This window comes from Sceloporus occidentalis, unplaced genomic scaffold, assembly GCF_023333645.1.
Source record: "Sceloporus occidentalis isolate IW3139 unplaced genomic scaffold, rSceOcc1.0.p SCAF_32, whole genome shotgun sequence".
Lineage (NCBI taxonomy): Eukaryota > Metazoa > Chordata > Lepidosauria > Squamata > Phrynosomatidae > Sceloporus > Sceloporus occidentalis.
In genome coordinates, this window is record NW_028317012.1 from 9,334,646 (window position 1) to 9,345,000 (window position 10,355).

Sequence of the window (10,355 nt, forward strand, 5' to 3'; positions counted from 1 at the left end):
GCTGAACTCCTAAAGAAAAACAAAACATACTCACATCTATAGATACTATATTATGCTAGCAGAAGAAAAACCTCAACACCAGGACATCATCATTTCTCTACTCATCTGAGGTTTTTCTGACTCAATGCAAGAAAACTGGCATGAATAATTTCTGGTGTTGCTTTTATAATTGTTTTTTTTTTATATATTTTATTTTGTTACAATAAGTCACTTTTTGTTTCACCAATATAACATAAAAGGTTGGTATTATAATATTGCCAGGAAAACCACTCACTAACCTACATTTATCATAGTTACACAAGAGTGTTTTAAACCACTGTTTTCACTGTTATCCAGTCCACGATTGCATAATATTGCTTCATAGATAGATTGTGCAATTTACTAGGGTATACATATATAGTTACACCTTGTCTTTATAAATTTGGGTAGAACTGCCATTTTTAAAGAAACATAAGAATTACCAAAGAGTATCAAAGATGCCCTTCAATAAACTGAAACTATCAAGCACAGAGAGCAGAATGTAGTAATATAGTTGGCTTGTACGCAGGTGGAAATGAGAATATTACGAAATTACAAAAATAAATTATCCAGTTACATAGTATGCTGCTTTCTTGATAAAATTATGTCACATTTCGATGGCTTCTATTTACAAAGAGAACATCTTCTCAAATTCAGGGTAGTGCAGCTCCATTACCTGTAAATTCTTTTCTTTTTTTCCTCCTTTTAAATAATTGCTTTTCTTCTTACTCCTTTACAGTTATACTTTTCACTTTATCTCCTACTAACTCGCTCTCTCAATCCCTTCGGGTAAAATGTATCTTATTGTTCCAATACCACGTCTGGTGCTGTCTTCCTTCTTGTTATTCTTCTTCTAATGTTGTCTTGTTCATATCCTTGCTTGTCCCTATGTTCCTCACATTGCACTACCTCTGCCTTTTTAAATCTCTTGTTAATACTCTATAATCTGGGGATTCCATCCAGTCAGCAATATTTTCATTGAGACTTATGAGCATTCTTTACATAACCGAGAGATCAGAGTTGTGGTAGAAGGTGCTTATTTCATGTACATCTGGAAGGAGTTACCTCACATTTATCCTGAAAGGGGTTGGTTCTTAAATCCATTAAATAAAGCCACAGTCATTATGTCAGTTTGCTTTGATGCAAAAATTATTTATATTTCTGTGGAAGATATAATACCACAACTTTTCATGGGGTGACTACTTCCGTGAGGTAAAATGCACTGGAGCTTGTGTGAGTGTGGAATGTTCTCTTACAAAATATGCCAAATCTCTACAGTCCACATTGTGTGATCTACTGCATTTTTGTTCTTTGAGGAGTGAATAGCGTTTTGAATACCTATTGCAAATGGGGAGGCCAATTTGTAGGAAATTGCAGAAACACAGAGAAGTTCCCAGGAATGCTGATAAGGATCCTGAGTTACATAGTTCATAAGGTTGAAAAAAGACCTAAGTCCATCAAGTTCAACCCTTCTACCTAACGTTCCTATTCTTGATCCAAAAGAAGGCAAATAAAACCCCTAAGTAACCTACTTCAAATTCTGCCATCAGGGGAAAAAATATTCCTTCTTGGCTCCAAGAGGCAATCAGATTTCTACTTGGATCAAGAAGCTCTAAAATATTAATGTTATTCTATTTATATCCCTGTATGTCATGCATTTCTAAGAAAATATCCAGACCCCTTTTGAAGGCATCTAATGTATTGGATAATACCACCTCCCTTGGAAGTGAATTCCATACCTTTATTGTCCTCACTGTAAAGAATCCCTTCCTTTGACGTCTATGAAACCTGCGCTCTTCCAGTCTCAGAGGGTAACCTCTTGTTCTTTGTATATTTCTGTTAATGAACAGGTCACTGAAGAGCTCTTTATATTGGCCCTGCATATATTTATATAATGTTATCATATCCCCTCTGAGACGCCGTTTTTCTAGTGTATATAATTTTAACTTTTTTAGTCTCTCTTCATAACTAGTATCTCCCAATCCCCTTATTAATTTTGTAGCCCTCCTTTGCACTTTTTCTAATTCTATAATGTCCTTCTGAAGGACCGGTGCCCAGAATTGTACCGCATATTCAAGGTGAGGTCTTACCAATGACCTATAAAGAGGCAAGATAATATCCTCCTCCCTTGAATCAATACCTCTTTTTATGCATGCGAAAACCTTATTGGCCCTCGCAGCTGCTTGCTGGCATTGCGCACTGTTGTCAACCGTTATTCCCAAGTCCTTCTCATTGGTAGTTCCCCCCAAGGATATTCCATTTAAAGAATAGGTTGCATTTTTATTATTTTTACCATAATGCATAACTTTGCATTTCTCTATAGTGAACCTCATCTGCCACTTGCACGCCCAGTCCCCAACTCTGTCTAAATCTTCCTGCAAAGAAGAAACATCAAGATTAGTCTGAATTACCCGGCCTAATTTTGTGTCATCAGCAAAAACTGTGACATGGCTCTCAATGCAGCTTGGGAGATCATTTATAAATAACTAAAAAGAAGGGGACCGAGGACAGACCCCTGAGGCACTCCACTTAATACCTGCGTACAGGCTGAGAAACATCCATTCACAACAACCCTCTGCATTCTATCTTTTAGCCAATTTCTGATCCAAATACAAACATTTGCCCCTAAGCCTATTTCTGTTTATAGAGTAGCCTTTTATGTGGAACCGTATCAAATGCCTTAGAAAAGTCCAGATAAATCACATCTACAGCCACCCCCAGGTCTATATTTTTACTAACTTCTTCATAGAATGATAATAGGTTGGTTTGACAAGACCGGTCTTTCACAAATTCATGTTGACTTCTACTAATTGGATTATGGATCAAGATATGATCTTGAATGTATACCTTTAGCAAACCTTCAAATAATTTCCCCACTGTTAAGCTTACTGGCCTGTAATTGCCCAGTTGAGATTTTGATCCCTTTTTAAATATGGGCACAACATCTGCCCTGCGCCAATCTAATGGAACTATGCCCGAGCTGAAAGAATCCCTAAAGATTAGTAATAATGGTTGGGCCAGAATTAGGCTTAGCCCCTTCAGTACCCTTGGGTGTATACCATCTGGCCCAGGGGCCTTGTCTACCTTAACAGTATTTAATTGCTTGAGCACTTTTTCTTGTGTCAGCTAATCCCATGTTTGCTGCAACGGTGTCAGGACCCAGGTAAGCAGGTTGGGTAGGAGCCCAGTAGCAGGGGACACAAGGGGTTCCGTTTGTACCCCACGAGGCATGACGGTAAGTGGGATGGTGCGGACAGGCACAATGAAACACAGCACAAACAGGATACTTGGAAAAGTACTGTATTGATGAAGGTGATAGGACCAGCAAGTAAAGGCAGTAAGTCTCTAGGCAGGATGCCCACTGGCAGGGCTGATGGATACGGAGGCCCACGGGATGGGCTGACGGATACGGAGGCCCACGGGATGGGCTGACGGCAGGAAGCCCACTGGCAGGGCAGATGGGTACGGAGGCCCACTGGCAGGGCTGACGGCAGGAAGCCCACTGGCAGGGCTGACGGGTACGGAGGCCCACTGACAGGGCTGACGGCAAGTAGTGCACTGGCAGGGCAGGCGGCAGGAATGCAGGTACAGGCAGGTAGTCCAGGTACAGGCACTGGTTCAAGGCCAAAACAGAGCGGTCTAAACACTCCAATGCAAAGGCCCTGACTAAAGGGCAGGGCAGGTTAATAAAGGCAGGTTCTACTCAGGTGATCAGACTCAGCTGACCTGGTAATCTGATCCTGAGCACTCCAGAGGGAGGGGGAAGGTGGCCACTAGTGGTAGCAGCAGGACTACAGCAAAATAAATCATCCATGGTCCGGGCTAGTAGGGTGGAATCCTGACATATCACCACCGCTAGGAGCAACCTCCGGGTGCTCATAAAACAATATGGCAGTAGTGTCACAGTCTGCGGCGGGACGTCTTAGTTCTGGCACGTAGCGCTTCTTCAAACACATGCTGATCGTCACGGCGTATTATAGTTCCGTTGGAAGCCACTACACAGTCTGGTGGCAGCGCCTCAGGTGTGCTGGCCTGGGTGTTCCGGACTACTGTGGCTACCCCTAGTAGCATACCTGGGAACTCTCCAGGTTTGACCCGGAGAATGACGGGTGAGCGCCCCGCTCCCCGCCCATTTTTTCCATTAAATGGGGGTGAGTCCCGTTGCCGTCAGCAGCAACTCCCCCGATGTCAGTGGGACCGCCCACTGACGTCGGCGGGGCCACCCACCATCAGCGGGACCACCTGCTGACGTCAGTGTGCAGTCCTGGCCACGTCCCACAAGGGAAGGCTCCAGGTAGCCGGAGCCGAGAAGTTCCCATGTATGCCAAGCAGGATATCATCCCATCACTTGCTGAGGGGATTATCCCTGGCAATCAGCCAGGATCTGCAACCAGGGAGTGACCGCCATTGTTTTACTTCAATATCAGACAACCCCTCACGGTTCACTACTATGTTGTCCCCCCCCTCCCCCCAGTTCCACCACTACAGACATTAACCCCGGCCAAACGTTGGAACTGATTTCAGCCAGTAATAGATAGTGGAGGTTGGGACCCTATTGTATTGTTAATCCCTTTACTGACCCTGTTGTCTCTGGGAGGCAGATTAAGGGGGCGGTTTGTATCCCAATATCTTGTTTAATGTTAACGTTTTGGTTTATACCATACACTGAGTCTCGGCTAGTGACTGGGAAACCGGGGAAAGAGTGTGTTGTCCCAGGCTAAGGGAGCACAAGTCAGCGGAGGTAGTCGGTCAGACTATCCAGCTCCGTGACACTGATTAACCTCCAGCAGCAAAGGCGGTAACGATAACAAGAAGAAAGAACCAATCAAAAGCACAATTTATCAGTCCCAGCCACTCCTCCTCTTTCTTTGCTGGTTAGCCTCTAGGTGAGAACCTTCCAATTACATACTTAAATTTTTCTTTGGTATTTTATTATTACTCTATTATTTGTTATTTATTGACTTTAATTTGGTCGTATTATCACTTATTTTGACCTATTTTCTCAATTTATTTAGTCTTTCACGTATTTGCACCTTTATTTTCCATTATTTGGGTTTGCTCATTTTCTGCTGCTTGGTGTATTGTTCCTATTATTATTGTGTTTCCGTTACCTCATATTCATGCCTGTCCTCAGGGTTTTAGCCTCTCTGCGCGATGCGGATCTTTTTCGCCTGCTTACATCCACGTGGTGTGGTTTTTTCCTCTCGGCACAGATGGATCTTTCATCTCTTAGTCACGCCGCATGGTCGCTTTTCAGGAGTGCGCGGCACTGGTGGTCTGGTTTTTCTCGCACAGCACAGCGGTTTCTATCTCAGAGACCTGCCGTGTGGCGCGCTTAGCGCCGCGCAATTTTTCGTATCTTTGTTATTTTTAGGTTACTGTCTTCCTTTTATTGGCTTTTATTTGTTTATGTGTTTTTTTCTACTCTACTCTGGTGGAGCGTTTGTTATTGCCTATGCACTATTGCTTCGTTTTTGCCCTCATTTTATTTTCCAGGTGTATTTTGTTTTATTAAAATGTTTTGTCACAGGATTTTACAGTTATATTGGGGTGACCCCCTTTCTATGTAGGCCTTGCCATTTGGCTTTTATTATCAGAGATGACCCCTCTGTCCATCAAACCTTGCCATCTAGTGTATCCCTAGGACCCTCTATATTGTGGATGAGCCCCCCTTACATTTACTACCTAATTAGGGCCTCGGCCCACCTATAAAGCTACAGGCTACCCCTGTCGCTACTCTGTGTTGGCTCTGAGGGTGACCCCCTCCTCCCACTTGCTGTACCCTCAATCTGGGGTGACCCCCCTTACTGACTTGCCGACGTTATATTAGATGACCCCCACGCTTGACGGGTGACCCCCGTTTCCTGGAACAGAAACACATTGGAGGTAGGATGGCAGATGAATCTGAGATTCACAGGCTTTTACGCGAGGATTCAGAGGCAGGTGGCTCTTTTTCCTCGACGGATCCAGAGAATCCTTTCAAGGGGCCCTGGGGAGATGTTCCCTCTGTTGCTGGCAAAGGTCCTCTGAAGAGACCTAGGGCTGTCTCCCTTCCAGCTGTTCTAGAACCTACCACCTCTCGGACCACAGGTTTGGTGGCCAAGTACGAGGTGCTGGACGAATATCACGCTGGCTCTTCGGGGCTTGGCTCACCACCCCTTGCAGAAGTCGGGCACAATGCTGTTTCGAAGAACAGCAAATCTAAGGCCACCGGGCCAGACCAGCCTTTGAAATTACGGATTAATTGGGCATTCCCTTATTTGACCTGAGGGCTCTTCTTCACCCACGCTCTGCAGAATGGACTCCATCTGCGCATATTGCGGAGTTCCTCAAATTCTGGCTGCGTCGCCCCTTAGACAAGGAGGTCCATCAACGGCTGAGATCTGAATGCCTGCGCCCCACGTTACCAGCCAAGGTGTCTAACACCCCGGAGTTCGATCAGTCCTTCGTGACCTTCCTTACTAAAAATCGGAAGGATCCCAGGAAGGGTATTGAGCAGGGGCTACGCTTGACGCAGGATAAACTCCTTCACGTGTCGGGTCCGTTGACCCAGATATTTCAGATGGCCGACGAGGCCCTGGCGGATGGCACCCCTTTAGACGCACACACCTAGTCCAACTCAGAGGGCTTTCTGCCTCCTTGGCAATGCCAATTGTGCCATTTCGCAAGGCCACTCTCTTCAAACTAGACATCAAGTTGGCAGAGCTGGCCCCCAAGGAAGTGGGCCTGGAAGCTAACGGAAGAAATTTCTTAAAGACCTGAACCAGCATGTCAGCGTCTTCTTCCCCTCCCTAAACAAAGTCCAGGTCTCCATGAGGCGGGTGTTTCGGTCAGGAGACCGTTTTTTCTCCAGAGCTGGCCGGCAGAGGGGTCGACAGCAGAGCAGCCTCCTTCGGCTCCGGACCCCTCTTTCCAGAAGCTTCATCGACCTACCAGTCCCACTACCGCAACCCTTTCTCACGTGGTACCACCAGGGGGAGAGGATACTCGTCCTTCCTAGGGAAGACATCTTCAGGTAAGGGTTGTTCCTATATTTTCCCTTATTCCTGTGGCGGGCAGACTAGGTCATTTTTCCTATACGTGGTCCAACCTTACCTCTGATACTTGGGTTCTACAGAACGTGTTAGGGTTCTGGATAGAGTTCGGTTCCCCTCCCCATCAATTTTTCCCTCCTTTCCCTCCTCGTCTAGCGCACGGCGACAGGGCCCTAGTCCATTTGGAACTATCCTCTCTGCACGACAAGGAGGCAATCGAATGCTTTGCTGGCCCTCCTTGTTTCCTTAGCAACATTTTCTTGGTGCGCAAGAAATCGGGGAAGTTTCGCCCTGTTATCAACTCACATGTCCTGTGCAGACATTTCAAGATGGAGGGCATCCATCTTCTGCTCGACCTTCTGCACAAGAACCATTGGTTCACGTGACTAGATCTGAAGGACGCCTATCTTACGGTCCCCATCCATCTGGACGACAGGAGATACCTTCAGTTTCGTTGGCAGGGGCATCTTTGGCAATTCACGTGCCTCCCATTCGGTCTCAGCTCCGCACCCTGGTGCTTCATAAAGCTTTTGAAGCCGGCTTGGAGTTCCTTCTCGCACGGGGCGTTCGTTCCTATATTTATCTGGACAACGTGCTCCTCATTGCACACGACAGGGAGAGTCTACCCTGGCATACGTCCCTCACGGTGCCCTTTTCCAGGATCTCAGTTTCATCAGTTTCTTGGCTTCAGGTTGGACTCCGTGAAGGCGGTTCTCCGGTTGCCTCCTACCAAGGTGACATCCATCAAGAAGGAGATTCGGAGACTACACAGCCGTCAGTTTCCCTCAGGGATCTTGCCAGGTTTATCGGCCTTCTGTCAGCCTCCATTCAGGCTATTTTGCCTGCACTACAGGGCCCTACAAAGGTTGAAGACTCCTGAAAAGAACACTGAACACTGCTGAAGTAGGAAAATTCACAAAATATCTGCTGTCTGATGTCACACAATCCATGCACAGACTTTACTTTCTGAAATGATGCTTCAGATGGAGAAATCTGCTACAGGAAAAACTATTATAACACTAATAAAGCAGGTAATTTACTTACCAACAAAATTAAAAGCAAACAGACTTGTAAACTGTATTATTGAAAACAATGTTGTCACCAGTTAAGATGGGGGAGGCGTTTAATAAATGTTATCATTCACTTTATAATCTTCCTGACCAGGGTCCTAGAGAGGGAGAGGAGAATTGTGAGAAAATAGAAATCCCTGTTATTCCCCAAGAAAAGTTGGACTTGCTTAACCTCCCAATCGAAAGGAATGAGGTTGAAAGAGCTATTGAAAACTTACAAAAAAAAGAAATCATCAGGCCCAGATAGGTTCAATAATTCATATTATAAATTGCTTAAAACTGAACTCTCAGATCATTTGGCCAGGATGTTTAATTGAATAATAGCTGCAAACTGTGTCCCTAAGGAGATGGTTCAGGCTGACATAGTACCCATCCATAAACAGGGCAAAGATCCGTCATAGATAGTAAATTTATAGGCCGATATTCCTATTAAATACAGACATTAAACTGAATCCCTCAATCTTGTTGAAATATGTAGAAGGAATTTAATAGAACATGTGCGAGTATCTATTAATAACTGGGAAAATGACTTGTACGCAAAAGCATAGGTACACAAGAATGGAATGGAGCTTTGGCACACATGGGAAGCGTAGTCCACTGCTTAAACCTGAGAGAAGTCCAATTGGTGGTACACGGCACCCTCCACAATCTCTAAGATTTATCCTGGAACACCAGATAATTGCTGGAGATATGGTCAGGCGGGAGGGAATTTTCTGCACATTTGGTGGCAACGCCCTATAATTAAAAGCTAATGGGATGACAGATTGAGATAGTACTCCCCCGAACCTCAGAAACCATTTTATTACATTTAGGTCTCTCAAGAATGATAAAGCCTGCACAAATAGGTAGAGGTTAATATGCCATTGACTTTAATGGAAATAGGGTCATGGAAAGGTCAGAGTTTTAAAAAAAAAAAGTAATATAAGCAAAGTGTGTTTGCCGCCTTTTTGCCCACCTCGAGCCGTCTCGTGGGTGCCTCGCCCTATCTCGCGCTGCGCTAAGGGCGGGAAAACTAAGTATAAATAGAGGGCTCATGAGGGGGCTAGTTTACTTACCTGGCGAACCGCCTAGCCGATACTGCACTGTCCTTGAGGCTGGTGAGCAGTGGCAAAGCGGTAAGATGAAGATGGACGAATTAATGAAGATGAAGATTATTAGAGTATGGTTACCCTATAATTTTATGGGGTGAACTGATATTTGAGTTATGCCAGCTGGCTTATAGGGCGGTTGGCAAGATGATGTGTTTTTAAGATGTGCTCTGGGGCTTGTTCCAAGGGCTGGAGTTTTTGTTTATATATGTATCAGTTATAAAGTTTCAAGTTATAATTGAAAGTTATTTGTATGTGATGGTAAAACTAAATAAAAGTCCACGGCCTGATTCATCCAATTTATTTGTTGTGTTTTTATTATTTGGTTTGAAGAAGAATATCTGCTGTACATTTATTTGAACTATGTCCCCTACAGCTTCATGTCTTACGCTGATAGAACTTTAATTACAAAAATTTGATAGCAAGTAAACTCAGTGTAGCAAAAAGTTGGAGAAAGACCCCCTTGCCCTCCTGTGCAAAAATAGGACACAAGTTCTATATTAACTAAAGAGGTATTGTGAGTCAATAACTAAATAACAAAATAAATTACTTAGTGTGGTGTGATCTGATTAACAAAATAACTAAGAGAACAAGCTTTCAGTTAACCGCTTTAATCCCGGAGCAATTTTGCCATTTTTGCGCTATGTCGGTTCAGCGATGATTCTCTTTTACTGTGAATAGTGTACCCATATAAACTATATATTGTTTTTTCAAGGAGAGATAGAGCTTTCTTTTGATACCATAGTTGGATGATTAGCTGAAAATTTAGAATTAGAAATTTAGTAAAAACTAGCAAAAATTAGAAAAAAAAATCTGTGTTTTTTTCATTTTCCCTCTGAATCCTCACAAAATTAGGTAAAGAGACAGAAAATTCCATCCAGATTTATCCATTTAGGTGTCCTGTAGATGTCGATATGCCCAAAGTGCCCGTTCCCGGCCGCACAAGTTGCTCGCGGCCGGCCGGCAGTTTTGCTCTAAGTCCCCGTTTTTGGCAGGCCAAGTTGCTTGAGAAACCCTGGAAGTCAATGAGGTCTGATTTGCCGGCCGCATCCGACCCTCGCTCCATCGAGCTCGGCCTGCCTGGCTGGATTTTCCCAGTGGTGTGGAACCCCCGTCCCGTTTCGCCAGGCACCCTCCGCCGGATA